This window comes from Rhinolophus sinicus, chromosome 15, assembly GCF_057876585.1.
Source record: "Rhinolophus sinicus isolate RSI-liver-muscle chromosome 15, RSI-T2T, whole genome shotgun sequence".
NCBI classification, from domain to species: Eukaryota; Metazoa; Chordata; class Mammalia; order Chiroptera; family Rhinolophidae; genus Rhinolophus; species Rhinolophus sinicus.
The window spans coordinates 5,174,293-5,194,424 of NC_142515.1; the positions used below are offsets into that span (position 1 = coordinate 5,174,293).

The 20,132-nt window shown below is 42.5% G+C and overlaps 1 protein-coding gene across 1 annotated transcript in view; it reads right to left on the reverse strand.

Moving 5' to 3' along the window:
- The window catches only part of FANK1 (fibronectin type III and ankyrin repeat domains 1), a 78,819-nt gene that overhangs the window by 53,068 nt on the left and 5,619 nt on the right, over window positions 1–20,132 (reverse strand). The window lies entirely within an intron of this gene.

Genomic DNA, 20,132 nt, shown 5'->3' on the forward strand with positions numbered 1-20,132 from the left:
GTTGACTTGAAATTTTATACCATAAGCAAATGGAAAAACCAGCATCATTTTTTATCAGTAGAAAGTAACGATAAAAATAAATAAAATCATCGATGTTTTAAAATGTTTGTCCAAATATTAATACCACCTAAAGTCATTATTATGTACCGTATCTTAGGAACTACTGACTTAATGAAAACCTTTGGGACAAAATTTTTCCCACTGCCTGAAATTCCACCACTGAAATGTAATTAGTCTTAAAAATCTTAAATTGAACTATAACAAAACAGTAGAGAATGCGTGTGGTGCAGTGCCATTTTATATTAAGGCCAAACAGACAAAACTAAACAATGTATGTTTACAGATATGTTTACGTATGGTAAACTATGCAGAAAATCCAAGTCATGAAATCAAAATATCTTTCAGTTGTGAGAACAGTCTTCCTACTGCATTACATTTTTTTACTAAAGTGAAACTTCACAGCTTAATTCTAAAAACTTAAACACAAGTACAGTTTTAATACTGTTTTCTTCCGCACATTATGTTGAAACTGGCTGTTTATTTAACTCATTCCTACATTAGACTGTAAGCACGTAAGAGCATGGACTGTGTTATGCTTCTTATTCCCAAAACCAAAGAAAATAGACAAACCAACCAATGGAAGAGCTTAGAGACTCAACAGGCATATATAGGACATGAGATCTAACATCTGCAGAAACACCTTTCCTTTCAAATAATATGAAACAATTCCAAAAAATTAACCATATACTTGAGTATTAAAACAAGTAGCAATTTTCAAAAAAAGTGGAATACAGATCACAATCTCTGACAATACATAATTAAGCTAAGAATGGGCAACAAAAGACTAACTAGAAAGCCCACATTTTAGAAATTGAGACATGTACTTCTAAATAACCCAGGGATCAAAGATAAAATTACAAGGAAAATTCATCATCAGTTCTACAGGTCAAAAACTGTGGGATAAAGCTGAGTCTATTCTTAAAGGGAAATTTATAATCTTAAATGCAAACATTAGAAAAACACTGAAAAACATCAATAAACTAAACATCAGTCGCTAAATTCGAAAATAAGAAAATAAACTCAAAGAAAGAAACAGAAAAGACATAATAGAAATGAATAAAATACAAAAGAAATACAGAATAGAATCAACCAAGCTAAAACCTGGTTCTTTAAAAAGTATAATAAAATTCACAAACCTGTAGCAAGGGTTATCAAGAAAAAGAGCAGTAGAAAAAGAAATAATATACAGCATAAAATGAGGATGGCACTATAAATCAAAAGACTTTGAAAAAATAAGTTGCAATTAATGAATAACCAATAGACTTTAAAGGACAGATGAAAAACAAGTTTCTCCCAAAAAAGCAATATCAAAACTGACTCAAAAAGTAGAAAAACTGAGAAGTCTTATACATATCAAATATATTGAATCAGTAGTCAAAAATATCTTCCCTTAAAGAAATTTCCAGGCCCAGGTGATTTCACCAAAAAGTTCCATGAAACATACAAGTGAAAATAAATAAATAAACTAAAAAATAATAATACAAAATCCTTCAGAGGATAGAAAAAGAAGAAAACACCCCCCAATTCATTTCATGAGGTTAAAACAAAAATAACCTTGATACCAAAACCCAACGAGACAAGTACACAAAAAAAGATGTTTATAGGTGTCGTGCGGGAGACCCTGCTCGCTGCGCCATGTGTCCTGCGGGGCGGCCTGCGGGGTCTCTGCTTCCTCTCCGCACACAAGAACGCAGGATATGGTGAGGCCAAAAAGGAACACCCACGGAGCCACAGGTAGGGGAGTCATACCACTACGGTCTCACTGGAGGCTGGGTTCACTGGACGTGCGACCTGCTGTCCGTCTTTCTGCCAACCGACCTACGACTCTCCTCCATTCTCCTCGACTCTGTTCCTCGGCTCTCCTCGGCTCTCCTCGGCTCTCCTCGGCTCTCCTCGGCTCTCCTCGGCTCTCCTCGGCTCTCCTCGGCTCTCCTCGGCTCTCCTCCGCTCTCCTCCGCTCTCCTCCGCTCTCCTCCGCTCTCCTCCGCTCTCCTCCGCTCTCCTCCGTAGCCGCAGCAGTTATATTAGCGGCTAATTGGCTAACTGGCTACAGCTGACGGCCAATCAGCCACAGCTGATAGCCATCTACTACCCGAGCCAGCACCCCTCCACGTGAGGCCGAGAGCCTGTAAACTACTTTCTGGGGCTCTGCCCCCACAATAGGCCAATGTTATTCAATGTGGATGAAAAATTGTTTTTAAAATGTATTGACAATTTGTGGTTCTGGCCAAGACACAGGATGGGTGCTACAGCCTATCACTCCCCCTGATTAAAATGTGAGACTCAGGACAAAACAGAAACAGCCACGACCTGAGGGCTCTGAATGGAAATCGCAGGCAGGTTGGGAAAAGAAGGCAAAACTGGAAGAACGGTTCGTGTGCCAGGGGGCAACAGCCTATATTCTGGTCATAACACAAACCTCAGCATCAAGAATATAGTAAATGGGAGATGAGTGCAGTTCATGGAATAGAAGACTCGCTACTGTGAAGTTCTCCCCAGATGACCGATCGATTTAATCCCAGTGGAAATCCCAATAAGGTTTGTGAAACCTCATCAGTCAATTCTAAAATTTATATGTAAAAGCAAAGGGCCAGGAGCAGCCAAGATCTCGGGCGAGCGTGCACGGAGGTTGACACAGTGTTTTCTAAAACATGGATGAAAAAATTAGATGGCCCCCGAAATTAGTCCGTGCCATTAGTATCCCTCAGATTTATTTGAAGATAAACACAGGCTTTTAAAAACACGTTATAAACTGATTTTTAAATGCACACAAACTCCTATTAAGCCTCTTTTAAAAACAGAAAGAAAACTTAACCCAAAAGCCTCACCTAATATAAAGCATCGAGCTACTGATAGATTTGAGCTCTGGCAAGCAATTGCAAAACTGTCGCTGTAAGTTTTGCGCCAGTGCTGGCACTGCCGTTTCCCCACTGTTCCATCTGAGTCACCAGCTAGTGGCTGAGCCCAGGCTCTGACACATGCTCTATTTATGATCATTGTCTTAACAACCGTTGTCAACCTTACCCATAAATCACATAGAGAAATAGAAATGTTTACGTGGCCTTCCGCCAAAAGGTGATGAGCAATATGAATTCCCTTGGACACCTTATGAAAATGGCTGTAAGGAAACATTTCATCCAAAGTCACATCTCACTTGTAAAATGGAGCTGACGCATCCTCACAATTCTCAAAGGCCAGAAATTTCAAGGTTCGGTCTCATCCCAAATCCAGAAAAGTAAAAAGCACAATGTACAGGCCAAATAATCGCTGACCTCTCCTGCATCCTGTAGTGTTTCGTCACGACAGTCTGAAATTACATGTTATGTTTGACAGTGTCCTCAGCGAGAGGATGAAACCCGTAGTGAGTTAAAAACAACAGAAATGTAAAAGCGCAGTCACAGAGAATGCAGGAGGCAGTGGTTATCTCCTATGTCCAAATTCTCCTGTTTGGATATGGTCTCAAGGGTCACTTGGATGGAAAGGAGGCAGGGAGGACCCTTAAAGGACCCCAGCAGAACCCCGGCCCGAAAAATGCAACTTCCACCAGCCGTGGTCAGTGAGGCGCAGCTGTGTGAACACGCCTGGGATCCACTTCCTATCCTTTGTATCAAAGAATCAATCCTTTCTAAAGGCCGTGGTCCTCGTCCAATAATGGAAAAGCAGCAACCAGTCAGCTGAGGGGCTGACTCGTCTCTAACAGAGTCACAAGATGAGAAACCAACTCTTCCCTCATTCCTGAAGTTCTCCCAGGTGTTTTCAGGTGTTTGTTTATATTTCACATTGAACAATGTCCTAGCCTGATGATATTAGAAGTTAGGTCCTTACTAAATATTCGCTGTAGCCAACAGTACCTGACACCTAGTTCATTAATGGAGTAGGATTTAAATCTATGTAATTCTCATGACTCCTATTTCATCATGAAACCTAGAAATTTCTTCCCTTTCCTATTGATTTACTTTTCAATCGTATGTAGACTTAAGCAGTCTCAGCCATCTTTAGCTGGTCTCCATTCAAATAATATACTTTTGTGTCTTTAATATTACAATTTCATTCTATTCATTATTTTGGTGTTTCTCCTCTGAAACTGCTCTATCTAGAGATAAGTGTGGCAGGGTAGAAAGAACACGGGATTTAACATCATGAAGGCCTTCGTTGGACTTACCAGCTGCGTGACCTAGGCTGTATAACTAGCCTCTCTGAGCCTGTTGCCTCATCTGTGATATATTTACTACGGATATATTTACTGCACAAGGTAGCTTTAAGGGTTAGTGGAAATATACATAGAGTACTTAGCATTTAGTAGACGCTCAAATGGCAGGTGTTTTAAAAATCTTTTTATTGCGGTAAAATATATATAACAAAATGCACCATTTTAACCACTTTTATGTATACGACTTAGTGGCATTTAGGACATTTGCATTGCTGTATAACCATCAGCACTAACTACCTCCAGAACTTTATCACCTTAAACTAAAACCCTGTACCCATCCATTAAACAGCTCCCCATTTCCTCTCCCCCGGCCATTGTCAACCACTATTCTACTCCATGTCTCTGAGAACTTGACTCCTCTACGTACGTGGTGTTGAAATAAATTTCCAGGCCCAAGATGGAGCCGCTCCTGCCAGGGGTTGTGCCCCAGTAAATGTTCCGTCTGACCAGAGACACAGTATATCCAGGCAGCCGATCCCCAAACGTGAATCCCACTCTGGGCTCTATACTTATTTCCTTGCCCCTTGATCTTTCTAAATAAGGTCACATATGGACCTGCAGCCAATCGTTCCATCTCTGCACTGGGGCTTCTAACGCTCTATGAAACTTGCTCTCGCCCAAACATCCCTGGGGAAGACTGCTCCACTGCTTGGAAGGTGTGCTCCCCATGGACTGTTTCCTCGAATACAGGACAGCCAACTCTTGTCGTTTCACAGTGGAGTCCCACAGTATTTGTCCTTTGTGACCGGCTTATTTCACTTGGCATAATGCCTTCAAGGTTCATCCACGTTGTAACAGGTGCCAAATGCTGAATAATATGGCCGGACTTACTGTTCAGCCATTGTATGGCTGGACCACATTTTGTTTTATCTGTTCATCTGTTGATGGAAGTCTGGGTTACTTCCATCTTTTGGCTACTGTGATTAATGCAAATGACAAGTGTTTCAACTACAGATTTTCTTCTGCCAAATATCCACATTAAGCAATCAAAACAGTTTGTCCCAGACTCACAGCAAAGGTTCTCCCTGTAGAATATCCATAAACCTATAGCAGAGGAATACTGATAGCTCCTACTTCTCATTGATGGAAATCCTATTTAAGCTCTCCTTACTTTTTCACACCCCCCAGGAGCAACATAATTCAATTAAACTATGAGGAAAGAAACAAACTGTTCATCACAAAGTTATTACAAACTGTCAAGCAAATACATAGAGCAATCTGGAGTTTGAAAATGCCAATTGATTACAAATTGTAGGTAAAAATCTGTGCTTCAGTGGGAAAACGATGCATTATTCAGGTCACGCCCCTTCGGTTTTCCCGTCTAGCATGGCACTGCCTTTCACTTATTTTACAAGGAATTAAGTGGAAAAGAACTGATGGCAGTGCTACTGCTTCTGGTCTGCGGTCATGGAAATGAATCTGGACCAATCCTACCCCAATGTGGCAAAGACGCTTTTGCATCATTTTCAAGTTTAATATTCCTGGATCTATTCCGAGCAGAGCAGGGTCAATGAGCCTCCCCCAATTTTTCCCAGGGTTTTGACAACTGCTTCCTGCCTCCCTCTGACCAAGCCTCCCTTTCTGAGATCTGATGCAAGTTCAGCGCCAAAAGTTCTATCTCATTTCACCTCGTGCCTAAGGCAACCCAGGAGCTCGCAGACCACACTTCTGATCAGCACCACCTCCTCCTGACCCCTTCTACAGTGAGTCAACCCTTCAGAAAGTAAACATCAAGCCCACAAAGAGATGGGAGCCCCAGGCTACATAGCAAATACTTTCCATGGGGCAATACCCCCCAAATTAGTTCTTGGAGGCAGGAGGGGGAAGATCGTAGATATTATAACCGCACGTTGGGGCCTGTCAAAGCTCTGCCATCCCTGACGAAAATCTTATTCCTTAGTATTTAATTTCTCTTCTGGAGAGAATTAATTTTTCTCCTTGAGAAAATAATGAAAATACGGTTAAGAAGCACGGCCTAGGGTCTAACTTTCTTCATCCCTATTACTGTTAGGTTTCCTCTACCTTCAAGTTTTCAGTTCTGTCTACATTTTCAGGTCTCCTATTTACTTATTCAACAAATACTTGAGTGCCTACTAAGTGTATGCACTGTAAACATGCTGGTGGCACGTCCTCAGGGGACTTAGTCTAGCTGAGACTAAGAGTGTGGTGTGGAAATTACCACATGAAAAGAGATTACCGAGACTTTTTTTTTTAAGATTTTTTTTTAATTGGGGAAGGGGTACAGGACTTTATTGGGGAACAGTGTGTACTTCCAGGCCTTTTTTTTCCAAGTCAAGTTGTTGTCCTTTCAGTCTTAGTTGTGGAGGGCGCAGCTGTTCCAGGTCCAGTTGGCAACCTTGTGGTTGAAAGGATGCACTCCAACCAACTGAGCCATCTGGGAGCTCAGTGGCAGCTCAGCTCAAGGTGCTGTGTTCAATCTTTAGTTGCAGGGGGCGGAGCCCACCATCCCTTGCGGGATTCGAGGAATCGAACTGGCAGCCTTGTGGTTGAGAGCCCACTGGCCCATGTGGGAATCGAACCGGCAGCCTTTGGAGTTAGGAGCACGGAGCTCCAACCACCTGAGCCACCGGAATGGACCCTTCTTTTTTTTTTCCAAGCATAAAAACAGGTGCACAATGGAGCCTTATAAAAACGAAAAAGTAATGCAAATTTAGATCGCGACATCTCAAAGAATGAGGACTGTTCCATATTCTGTGGGGCGGGGGCCGGGTAGGGGTGGGGGCTAATCCCATATTGTAATAGGTATTTAGGGAGTTTAGAAATAATAGTTCCAATGGAAATTTGAGTGTGCTACTGGCATTATCACAACTTTGACTTAATTTTAGCTAAAAACAAATACATTTACAAAGTAAACAGATGCCATTTGGAAGTGGCAGTAGCAATGACTACTATCAGAGGAGAAAGCTTTAGTGGAAACAGTTGTGGCAAACCAGGCCGACTCACGCTGTTACCTGCAATCAAGGTGCCACCTAATAACTGGTACATTCATGGAGTGCCATGCCTAGGACAGTGTCTGTTTCACAAACACACCCTCCTTTCAGCACTCCACTAAGAGACTCAAGTTCAGGTGTCATGCAGAATAAGCGACCACCAGAATGTGGACACGTGCTCAGAAAAGGATGGGGAGACCACTGGTCCACCTATAAAATCATTTCTGTATTTCTGTTAGCAATCACCAATTCAGAATAGCAAGGGGACAGAAGTCAGGGGTTTCTCTTAAAAGGCTTCATCGTTTTATATTCTTTTCCCTTTTCAGGAAACAGCAAATTTTGTCAATTGGGCTCATTGTCAATAGGTTTTGTTTTGTTTTGTGTTTCCATGACTTATTCCATTTAATTCATTGAGTTTTGTGGTTTCGTGGAAGTTTTGAAAATTCTGAATGTATACTCTAACATTGGTTCTTATGGAAGCTAAACACCACATATTAAATAGATTTAAAAAAAATTTAGCCAACAGCTCACGTGATGAATCAGGATATTTCTCAGATCAGAACCATTACAATCTTTTCATTCAATTTCAAACCACCAGGCTATGACAAAATCAAAAGCAACTAACTTAAGTCTCCAATGTTTCTGAGAAGGGGGTAGCTTTTTCTTTCCCTGAAGTTTTAAGATCTCAGAGTAAATACATAAAGATATTGGCCGTACAAACAACAAGAACACATGAGGACGAGCGGTATAGTGATCCCTGAGCTAAGGGAAGACGTGGAGGTGGTACAAGTTTGTACTGATGCCTCATTCCCCACTGGAAAAGCAGTTCAGTTGGTTTGTGGTTTGTTAGCACTTACAAGGGGTACAACAAACAGGTTTTATCTCACGTGCAAATAATCGATAAGAATTGGTTACCTCCAGGAGCCTGGATGACATCGACCTTGGTGGGAAAGGTCTGCAGTAGCTGCCCAGGCACAGAGGCAGGGTGTGGCCGCACACGTGCTGTGGGTTTGTTGATGCCACTTAAATCCATCAGTCGTCAGAAAGGACCGGGACCTTGCCAGGCCACCATTCGTTAACACTGCATCATCAGTGGTCGCAAGCAGCATGTTTTCATCCAAAACAAACATTTCGTTTTCATAAATGGAACTTGATGGATATGTAGATGGATAAAATGGATTACACATCATATTTCTCATCCACTGACTACTGTAGAATAGATGCCTTTGGGTACAGTATTTCTTTTTATCATTCTATGGGGCGAACCCACTCTATGTCAGAAATTAGAAGGGACACAAAGCAAACAACGTAAAATAAAACAGAAATACCGACATAGTCTTAACTCTGCAGGAGATTCTAACACGCTGTGCAGATGAGGGATGTTTAGTAATTAGGTTGTTAGAGAAATTGGGGCTTTTCGCTAGCAGAATGGTAAAAATCCAAAAGTTTCATTACACACGTGTTGGGGAGGCAGTGGCAAAACAGATTTAACAATTATCAAAACTAGCACCGCCTTTGGGCAAGTCTACATCTAGATAATTACTGTGCAAATATACTGGCACAAATGCAAAATGCCAGACACACAAGGTTATTTAATGCAACTTAGCTTGTAACTGTTTGTAATCGTAGCTGTACACGCTTCCCATCACTGCTGTAACCGAGTCCCACAAACTGAGTGGCTTAAAACAACACAGATTTATTATCTCACAGTTCTGGGAGTCAGAAGTTCAACATGGGTCTTCCCGGCTAAAATCAGAGGCTTGTGCTTTCTGGAGGTTCTAGAGACGAGTGCATTTCCGAGCCTTTTCCAACTTCTAGAGGCTTCCCACAGTCCTTGGTTCCTGACCTCGCATCACTCCAACCTTCTGTTCACATCACCTTCCTGACTCCCACTCTCCTCCTTATAAGGACACTTGTGACTGTTTGCATTGAGCCCACCTGGATAACACACGCTAATCTCCCCATTTCACGACCCTTAATCACATCTGCAAAGCCCCTGGTGCCGTGGAAGGCCACACACTCACAGATTCAGGGGAAGCATGTTACACATCTGTTATTCAGCTGCCACAGCAGCAGAAGACTGGTAACAAACTGACCATCAGGTTAAATAAATTACCGTAAATTCATACAGTACAATAACATACAGTCGGTTTTTACAACGAGAAAACTCACTATGGACTCAACAGAAAGCTCTCCAAAATATAATTTAGGTGAAAAAAAGCAAAGTACGGAACAGAGAAGGGGAGGTAATGTACAGCTGAGCTAGAACAGCACCGGTTTGAACTACGAGGGTCTACTTACACACGGGTGGTTTTCCCTTGATTGGCACAGTTCAAAGCAGTGTTGTTCCAGGGTCAAGTGTACATAATATGCATGTATGTATAATGTTTAAACTACCCCTGGAATGACATATCAGAAACACACAATGGTGGCGGCCTCCGGGGTGGGAACTGGGTGGCAGTGTTACAGAATGAAGACTTTACGCCATAGACTCTTATAATTTTTGAAACTTTTAATTGTGCTACCTATCTGAGAAGTAAAACAGTAAAGTCTAGAAAGAGTAAAAAGAAAACGGAGTGCAAAATGAGTCCTAGATGGGCGAGATCAGTGTGGGTGAGTCAGAGGCCAGCTTTACACACACACAAGATGGTGTCTGGGTCCCAGGCTGCCTCACAAATTACCCCACAATTTAGTGGCTTAAAACGAGTACCTATTATCTCTCAGTTTTTGGGGGTCAGTAATCCAGGAATGGCTTAGTTGGGTGGATCTGGCTCGCTCAGAGATTGTCACAAGGTTGCAGTCAAGTTGTCAGCCTGCGCGGCCGTCATCTCAACACTTGGCTGGGGCTGGGGAGTCTGCCTGCAAAGCTCATGCACTGAGCTGTTGGCAGGAGTCCGTCCTCGCTGGTTCTTGGCCTCTGCTCCTCCCCATGTAGGCCATTCCACAGCGTGCTTGAGTGTGTTCACGACGTGGCAATTGGTAGGTGATTCGAAGAAGAGAGAGAATAAGAAGGAAGGAGAGAGAGGGAGATTGAAGACCAGCACCTGTCCTTTATAACCTCATCTTGGAAGCAACATATCACTTCTGCTGTACGCTACTGGTCACGTAGACCAACCTTGGTACAAGGAGGCACGGGACAAGCGTGAGAACAGCAGGAGGCACGGGGCGTCTTCGGGGGCCATCTTGGAGGCTGGCTACGGCGGTGGAGAGGAGGGGAGGGCAGGGTGAGTGAACATGAGTGAAGGACGAAAAACATGAATGACCACTGAGTGTGTGAAAGACAGGTAGATGGACCAATTAGAATCCTAAGTGTGTACTTATACCGCGAAGCAGGGAAAATAAAAATACGGAGAGTAGGGTTTGGCCTAGTTGCCAAGCCACTGACACACTACACTGGCCATGCTCAAATCTGTCCTCTAGACATAAAGCTGAAAAATATGCTCATCCCACTGGAAAATTCTCTCAGCTATGTTAGGTTGTCTCCTGTGCTAGGAGGAAGCTTCTGAGAGGAGAGGGGCGTGTTTTCATTTCTGCACTACCTGCCACCCCACACCTATACGAGTGTGAAGCCCCAGCCCTTGTGGCACCCGTCCTGACAGCGTGAGAAACTAGTGTTTTTCTTCTTCACAGAGACTCCCCAACTCTTAGTCACATTTCATTCCAGAAAACTAGTCTCTTCTTTTTCAGTGGCAGCAGAGACATTGTATCAAAATATTATGCAGAACTGATATCATGTACCTCCTGATGATAAGAAGAGACAGACCATCTGTGTAAAATTCCTTGTAAGAATAGTTGACCTAAAATATTATGAGGAACAATCAGAAAAATTCAGCCTGGAACATTCTATAAGACAACTGGCCTGGCTGCTTCAAAAATGTCAGTGTCATGAAAGAAAAACATACATATGTATATATACATACACACACACACACACACACACACACACACACACACATATGGGAGACTGTTCTAGATTAAAGGTGACCAAAGGAATATGGCAATTAAATGTGATGTATAATCCTGGATTGGGTCCTGGTCATTTCAAAAGGAAAAAACATCCATAGAGTACATTATTAAAGCCACTGGGAAAATATGAATAGGGACTACCTATTAGATTAGGTCATATTACTATGTTATGTTTAGGGAATGTGTTTATGGTATTGTGGCTACATGGGAAAATGTCCTAGTTTTTAGGCAGAATATGATGACATATTTAAGACTAAAGTGTCATGATGTATGCAACTCCTTCAATGTTGCAGCAAAAAAGTGTGTGTGTGTGTGTGTGCGCGTGTGTGTGTGTGTCTCGGTTGGGGGAAGAGAGAGAAAGGAGGAAAGAGAAAATGAGAAATAGAGAGAATCAAGCGTGGCACAATGTAAACAACCTACGTGATGGTACATTAAGTGTTCACTGCATGATTCCTTGAACTATTCCATAGCTCCCAAAATTTTCAAAACAAAAAGTACATGTATGTATCTATGTATATGCCATATATATGCAGCATAAGTTAAGACAAGTTGCACATTCGTGAAGATACAGTGCAAAAATGGGCTGTCGCCGGTTTTGATGTTTGGAAAGCCCACCTCACAATTCACAGTGGGGAGAACTAACCCTATGACATACTGTCATTACCTGAGCCACAGAAGCCCACATGGAGACCCTTTTTATTTCTTATCCCATCAGGACAGGTGACGCATAACCTTTTGTGAGACAGAAATATTCCAAATGTTCAAAGTCTGCATTTCACTTGAGTCACACAGTTACTGAACTAAGCCATTGTCAACTTCATTCCTGAAATAAACCAAGAAATTTTGTCCTGAATTTTATCCTATTTTGCCTTTAATGGGGAAAGAGCTGGAGGTGGCTTTTAGCACACTGTAGTAAGACGGTAGCAAACTTGTTGGGGTGATTGCTTTGTGAGGTGTGTAAATGTCTAATCACACTGTTGTTTTGTGCACCTGAAACTAATATAATAATAAGAAAAGGAAGGAAGGAAGGAGGGAAGGGAGGAAGGAAGGAAGGAAGGAAGGAAGGAAGGAAGGAAGGAAGGAAGGAAGGAAGAAAAAGGGGTCACTGCTCAAAGAACACTAGAGTGTATGGGAATATTTCTCATTCTGTAAATTATGCTGCCACCGTTCTCTTTCTTGCGTCAGCCTCATTCTTAGAATTCTATGGTGAATTGAACAAGTTATGTTCTTCTCACAGACCATATAAAGTGAGAGTTCTGTGGCCACCTCGTGTCTCTTCGATCTCACCGTGTCTGGCTAAACTGTCCACATTCTTCTGGATAAAAGATTTCTTAAAGTTCAGCTTATGATCATCTCACCTCGGAGGGCAAGAAAGCAGCTTCAGGTACAGGAATTTCCTAAAGAATACGGTTATGATCATTTTACTCTGAGCAATGGGCAAGCAAGAACCCCGATTAATACATTTAGGTTTAGATATTGAGTATCTTTAAGTTTGGAATGCTCTCCATAAAAGAATTAGAGGTACTTTTAGTTTGGTCAGCAAGACCTGGCTGCAGTAATGCTCAGGACTTGTCTTTGTCACCTCAAGGAAGACAAGCAGTTGAGTCACAAAAACTAGGTCCCCACTTCTTAGAAGTAGCTCAGTGAAGTTAGTCCCTGCTTCTGTCGTGACAGTTTTGAGGAGATGGGTCAATGAAGGACAGGCCTGCTTCCAACGGACCATAGCAACGAGCAAAAGAAACACTGGAACTGCTACGGTTTTGCACACTTGCCTGACTGCACAATGCCCTGACATTCACCAGGTCCTTTCAGCTTTTCCTAAACAGAAGCTGTGGTGGACACGCCTCCCCTGCATCCTTCCACCAGGGGGTGGGCATCTGACACAGCTGATTTAATGAGAACCCTTCCCTTGGATTTTGGAATTAGAATTACGAAAGAAAATTCAGTCTTTCCTTGGGTAGTTGAAACTGACGACATATTGTTGGGAGCTGATGCTATCCTTATTCCAAAATGTGGGCAGACTAGAGAGGAAGCCAGCCAACAGAGAGAGAAGACAACAGTGCCATCCAAGTAGCACATCAAAGTAGATTCAACAAGGCTGAGTCTGCCCCAGCCAAGTGGGGGGCTGTCCCGAACACATCCTAAACCAAGTGAACCAATGAATATTAAAAGAGCAGAGATTGGGCTCCTCTGGAGAAACTATTCCATTAGTTGTCTTTGACCTTATTTTCTTTTTCTTATCCCAGATCACTCACAGTGGTTCTGCTTTTCTGATTAACCCGATACAAATATTAATAAAGAAGTGGGATCCAGGGAAGAGAAAGTTTAGGATGAGTTTTCTGAATTGGTACTCGGTTACCTGGGATTGTTTTTCCAACACGATTAAATCTGAAGACACGAATGGCCCCCAGTGGTCTACGTGTACAGTGGTTTCTAACAAGTTACTTAAAATATAAGCCAGATACCGATAATCAAATCCCGTACAAGGCTAGTCTCAGGATGACCACGCAGCGGCTAACTTAGACCTCCGTAGTGAAAGTCATTAGTATAATAGGGTTAGCTGGTTTCTTACGAGGGACCTTCAAGAAAGAAAACAACGGGGAGCTCATGGCTTTCTTCCACCCAGCTTTATCGAGATACAATTGACACATAACGTTGTGTAAGTTTAAGGTGTGCAACGTGATGATTTGATACACTTACATATTTGAAATGATTACCGTGATAGGTTAGTTAACTCCTCTATCACCTCATATAATTACCTCGTGTGTTTGTGGTGAGAGCACTGAAGATCTATTTTCTCAGCAACTTTCTAATACACAACACAGTATTGTTGACTAGTCACCATGTACATTGGTCCCCAGAACTTACTCATCTTCTAACTCAAAGTTTGTACCCTTTGACCGACATCTCCCCCCTTTCCCCACCCCAGCCCCTAGCAACCACCTCTCCACCCTCTGTTTCTATGAGTGTGGCTTGTTTGGATTCTACACTAAGTGAGATAGATCACACAGTATGTGTGTCTTTCTCTGACTTATGTCCCTTAGCATAATGTCCTCAAGGTCCATGCATGTTGCAATGGCAGGATTTCTTTTCTCATGGCTGAGTAATATTCCATTGTATAGTTACATCACATTATTTTTATCCCTTCATGCACAGACAGATACCTAGGTTGATTCCATCTCTTGACTATTGTGAATCATGCTGCAGTGAACATGGGGGAGCAGATATCTCTTCCACATCCTACTTTCATTTTCTTTAGCTATATAGCCAGCCGTGGAATTGCTGGATCACTTGGTCGTTCTATCTTTAAGTTCTTGAGGAAACTCCATACTGTTTTCCACGGTGGCTAAATCAATTTACAGTTTCCTTTTCCCCACATGCTCACCAATCTCGTCTTTTGATAACAGCCATAGTAACAGGTGTGAGGTGACATCTCATGGTGGTTTTGATTTGCATCTTCCTGGTGCTCAGTGATGTTCAGCACCTTTTCATGTACCTGCTGGCCATTTGTACGTCTCCTTTGGGAAAAGGTCTATTCAGATCCTCGGTCCACTTTTTACTTGGATTATTTGGGTTTTTGCTATTGAATTATATGAGTTTGTTGTGTGTTTTGGACAGTAACCCTTTGTCAGATAAATATTTTCTCCCCTTCTATACGTTGCCTTTTCATTTTGCTGATTGTTTCTTTCTGCAGTACAGAAAGAAGCTTTTTAGGTTGGTGTGGTCCCACTTGTTGATACTTGCTCTTGTTGCTTATGCTTTTAGCACCATATCCAAAAATCATTGCCAAGACCAGAGTCATGGAGCGTTTTCCCTGTTTTTGTCTAGGAGTTTTACAGTTTGGGGGCTTACATTTAAGCCCTCCATCCATTTTATGGACAAAAAAGGGGGCACTGTAATAAATCATAAATTCCTAACTGGGCAGGTCGCAGTGGGTAGTCATTCCCCAGGCCTATAACTTCTGCGGTAAAAGGTTTTTCAGCCAGCCCTGTCATTATTCTCGGTTAGCACACCTTTGAGATGCCAGAAGGAATACCCCTGGAAGGTGTAACCACCCTTAAGACAGCACATACTCTCGGAATCCAATCCCCGCCTTGCCTTCTCCCACCTTCGTGCAGTCTTCCTTAGTTCCCTCCTGCATTTCAAATGCATGGAAGCTGCAAAATTGTTATTCTCCACAGCATTGGAGACCTTGCTCCTTGGCATATGTCATCAGTTTGGCTCAAATAAACTCTTAAGGAAAATCCTCTACAGGTTTGGACATTTCTTACGTCAATAATTTCAAGTTAACTTCTAATGGGAGAGTTAGACATATAGATATATATTGATTACAACATGTCATAACAATAAAAGTGTTAATAACATGCAGGCACAATAAGTTCTTTTGGCTGGTCTAATAATTAAATAGACATGAAACAGATTAACAAGAGAAAATAGCCAAAATTACCTACATACGTACGAGACCCCCACACACGAGTCAGAGACCCCATATACATAAGAGGTTCAGAGACAGGAAGTTAAAGTGAGGTACGTATGATATTCTGTGCTAAGGACGAGGTAAGGTGCCCTGGGCTTCAGAGGGCAGGAGGGTCACTGCAGGATAAGAGCAGATGTTCAGTAATTAGATGTTTGCCTGCCCTATAGACAGGTCGTAAAATGTTATCTCCGGTGGTAACTCTTATTCTGAGCAAGGCCCTTAATTTAAATTCTTTAAGGGGGACATAAAAGTTTCTTGTGAGCCTGCAGGGTCTCGATTGCCTTCAGCTCGAAATAATCCACATGCCAAAGTGGCACATTTTGGGGAGCCTGTCCTGAACCCCTAGAGTACCGTACCTAGGAGGGAGAAATTAACTCGGATTTAGGTTGGCGAAGGGTAAACATAACACAGCAAAGTTTCTAAGAGATAATGATGTCCAAGGGACGTTTGTAGGACACACAGGTGAATGGGCAGTGAGCACACTCCAGACAGAGACAAAGGCAGGCGGAGAGTGTGAGGCTGAGAGGACCCTCCCAGGAAGACAGGGCCGGTGTGGAGGGGGCAGGGCACAGCTAAAGGAACTGGCACCTGGGGCCTAAGAGAAAGGAATACCTCCCAGGAGAGAAACGTCCCCACTATGCAGGCAGCAAGGACTCACAGATAAGCACCTCCGTTTGCCTGGCAGCCCCCCTGCCCTGACAGAATGGAAATGCACAGAACCTGAGGTGAGTTGTTTACTTGTTAATGATGGGCACTTCCTTCTGTACTTAATGAGTCATTCGGGCCCTTCCTGGCTGCTGCTGGGGTGCACAAACCCCTCCTACAATCGGGTTGGCTCCTTCAGTTCTGGGAGTGACCGGCCAGGTCCTCCAGGCAAGTTGTCGCAGTGCCTCCTTTTCCCGTCACGAGAAGGTAAAATCCCAGTTATCAGGAATAGACCTGGTCTGGGAGGGGGGCCGCTGGGGTGAACGTGAGCTTCCTGGGAGACACAGCTACAACCATCACATCGTTTGCCCCTTCCTGTGGCTGGCGGAGCATCCAGAGGTCAGGAGTGCAGATTTTAGTATTTTGATGGGGATTGTAAACTGCAACTATTTAAAGGGTGTTGCCTTGGAATTGCTTGTTGTTGTTTTTTAAGTTTTAAATTTGATTTATGTAAGCATTTATTTCTTAATGATAATTTTGGAATTATAACTTAATTGATAGAATTAATATTCTTTAGGGGCTAAGACTACTTGAGAAAAATTGTTACACAGACTTTTAAAAACATCCCTGGGTTTAAGTAATTTCTTACTCTTTGCACCCCATAGTAATGTACACATCTGGTTGGGTCTATGACCTGGCAGTACTCTGCCCCCCCACCCCCCATAGGATTACTTGCCTATTTCCTTTATTTTCTGGGATAGAATGAGATTCTTAAAACGTCTCACTTAGGCTAGTACACAGACTGCCATGTGTGTAATCGACCTGACATGTACAAGCGCCTGATTTAAATGAGCTTTACCTGAAGCCTACTCTGTAAGAGGCATTGCCTTCACATGTCGCTGCCACACAGCCCCTTCAGTTGCAGAGCAACATGGCTCCTTTCCTTAAGCACACCACAATACCCTCAAGGAAATCAACTTAGATGAGGCATCCAGCTGTTAACAGCGTGCCATCGTTCAATAAATGCTTGTTCGGGGTTTACCCCATGTCGGGCACTGAGGACAGCATGGCAGACGGGGCAGACAGGACCCTCTTCCCCCACCTTACAGCCCAGTGGAGGGAACAGATTCTGTTAAGTAACAAAAGAATTACAAGTTGTGATTATGGCTAGGAAGAGAAACAAGGAGCGACAAGAAGAACCCCCGCAAGAGGAATGACCTACATAGGAGTCCGGGAAGGACGCAGTGGGGAGGTGACATTGAAGCTGAGACCAGAGGACACTGAGTCAGGCCTTCCAGCACTGGAGGGAACGTACGTCTGGCAGAGGGAAAAGCTTGTACCGTCCTGAATGAGCTTGATATGTTTAAGGGACTAACAGACAGATGTGCCCAAGGCATAACATCTCCAAGATCGCACGGGATGCATCTGGAGAGGCAGCTCGACCAGAACGACTCTGGAGCACTTTGGGCAGGAGAGAGACCTGACCTGAGGTGTATTTTGATGAGGTCACTCTCTCTGGCTTCTACGTGGTGTGCCGGTGGGGGCAGGGAGAACAAACGCAGAAATCAATAGAGCTTCTAATCGTGTTTTATGTAAGACACTGGCTTGGAGTACCAGTGACTGCAGTAGGTGTATTTGAAGGTGCAATAAACAGGCATACTGGTGGGTGGAGTGGGTGGGACAGGTGGTGAGTGAAAGAGCAGAGTAAACGATGACTCAGATTTCTGACTGGATAATTGGGAAGATGGCAAAATCCTACTCCAAGATGGGGAAGACCAGTGGAAAAGCAGGTTTGGGGAAAGAACTTTTCACTCCTTAAGTGTATGCCTCAGTCTCTTAGTCATAGCAACAACTTAGATTTCAGCTTAGTATTTCAATTAAAAGGGAGGTGTATTATGAGGAAACTGCTGGGTGACCTAACTAAGGCCCCTATTTTTTTTTTATAAGGGTTTATGCACATTTTTTATTCAGATTGCGTTTGCCTGGAGGGATTGGGTAGGCTAAAGAAAAAGAAGATCACGGGGGCTAAAGACCCCCCAAGCTGCCTCTTTTGAGGGCTAAACACCCCCAAAGCTACCTCTTGGTATTGTCACTCACCAAGAAATTAGGGAAGAGAAATAGTACTATTGAACTTCAATATTTTCTTTAAATAAGGAATTCGATATACATTTTCCATGTTATTTCATGCATGGGTTATCTTTCCAACAGTGTAGCTAGTTCTGCAAGAAAATAATTAAAGATGTAAATGTGTAAGGCAAGAGCTAAAACCACTCCAAACAGTGCAAGGTTGTGAACTTATTTAATTTGCCCTTCCCCTGAGGAGTCATTTCTTGGATCACTGACTTATTATTCTATAAAACAGTGATAACCCCTGTCATCCTCAGCCTATTGCCAGAGTAGGATCCAGCTGTGGGGTTTGGAGAGTTTATGTTGATTGGGTTTTAATGACTCAGTTAATAAAGGTCATTCCTAAAAGTAACAGAAAACTAAGTGTGTGGAAACAGAATGGGTAAGGCTGACTTGAGGGTTATTTCTAGTAGTTCCTTGGTGTTGTCTTTAGATATATGTTTAATCCTTAAAAACAATTAAGAAGTATCCTTCCTTTTAATCAATTTACTGATGCCATATTCAACTACATTGTAAAATGCTATGTAAAACCCCTCAATAACAAAAGGTAGCACATAAATACCAGGCTTAAAATATGTTAGAGAATATTGGTATAATATATTCTTAATATTGATAACAGTATAATTGTAGTTACATATATCTAAAGTGTTCTCACTATCTTTGAGACAATGAAATAACTTGAATCTCAGGTAAAATCTGGTTGGACATGAATTCTAACGTTAAAAGGGACTTTAAAAAGCATTTAATCTTGTCCTTTAAATAGTTAATAACAGCAAATGATTTAGTAACTATTTATCCAAAATGGTGATTATTAGACTGTGAAAGAATTTCCTAAAGTAAATGGTGATTATTTGAATTATTTAACCAGTGAGATGAGATAAAAATGTGTAATTTATAAGTGTAATAAATGTCTTAGTCTTACAAAGCCTTCATGACTGGCTCCTGTGGGCTCTTCCAGCCTTGTCTCCCTCTCCGCCTCTCTGTCTCTCTCTCTCTCTTTTTCAACGCCCCTCTCCCCAGTCTTCTTAGCTTCAGCTTTACTACTAGTCTTTCTACTCTGAGCCTCAAACCCACACTGCTGGCTCAGGTCTCGGGACCTCTGCCTGGAATTCCTTTCCGTCATTGTGTGCTGGGTCATTCAACAGGCCTAGTATTACTTCCGGCCGGAAGCCGTCTGGCCATCTCCTCTCCCCCAGTGTCAGATCCTAGGGGGGGCTTCAGTAGTTCGTGGGTAAGAGTCTGCTTAGTTTTCCTGGGCTGGCCCAAATTAACACTGCCGCATTCGCTGGTCAATCCCCAAGCCCTGGACAATGTCTGGAACATAAGAGATGCTGGGAATGAGTGAGTGCATAAAGACAGTGAGCGCTGAAGGATTTGAAAGTTATAGTTCACACATTTAAACAATAACATAAACCTGAAGAAATAAAGTTGCTGTTTTTAAAAAATATATAGTTCATTTCCATTCATTTCTTCTCTAAATAGAGAACATACACAGCCTGGCATCTGTTTGACATGAGACAAAATTTTTAGTATTGTGGTCGGTTAATTCTCTGTCAATAGGTTAGATAAAATGCAGACTCCAGAGAGTTACACATGCAAATGGCAGGATACTGTAGCAAACCAACTCAGCCAAGTACAACTCACAACCTGTAAGCTTTCTCCTCCGCAAATGAGTTAAAGTCTTTAAAATATTCTT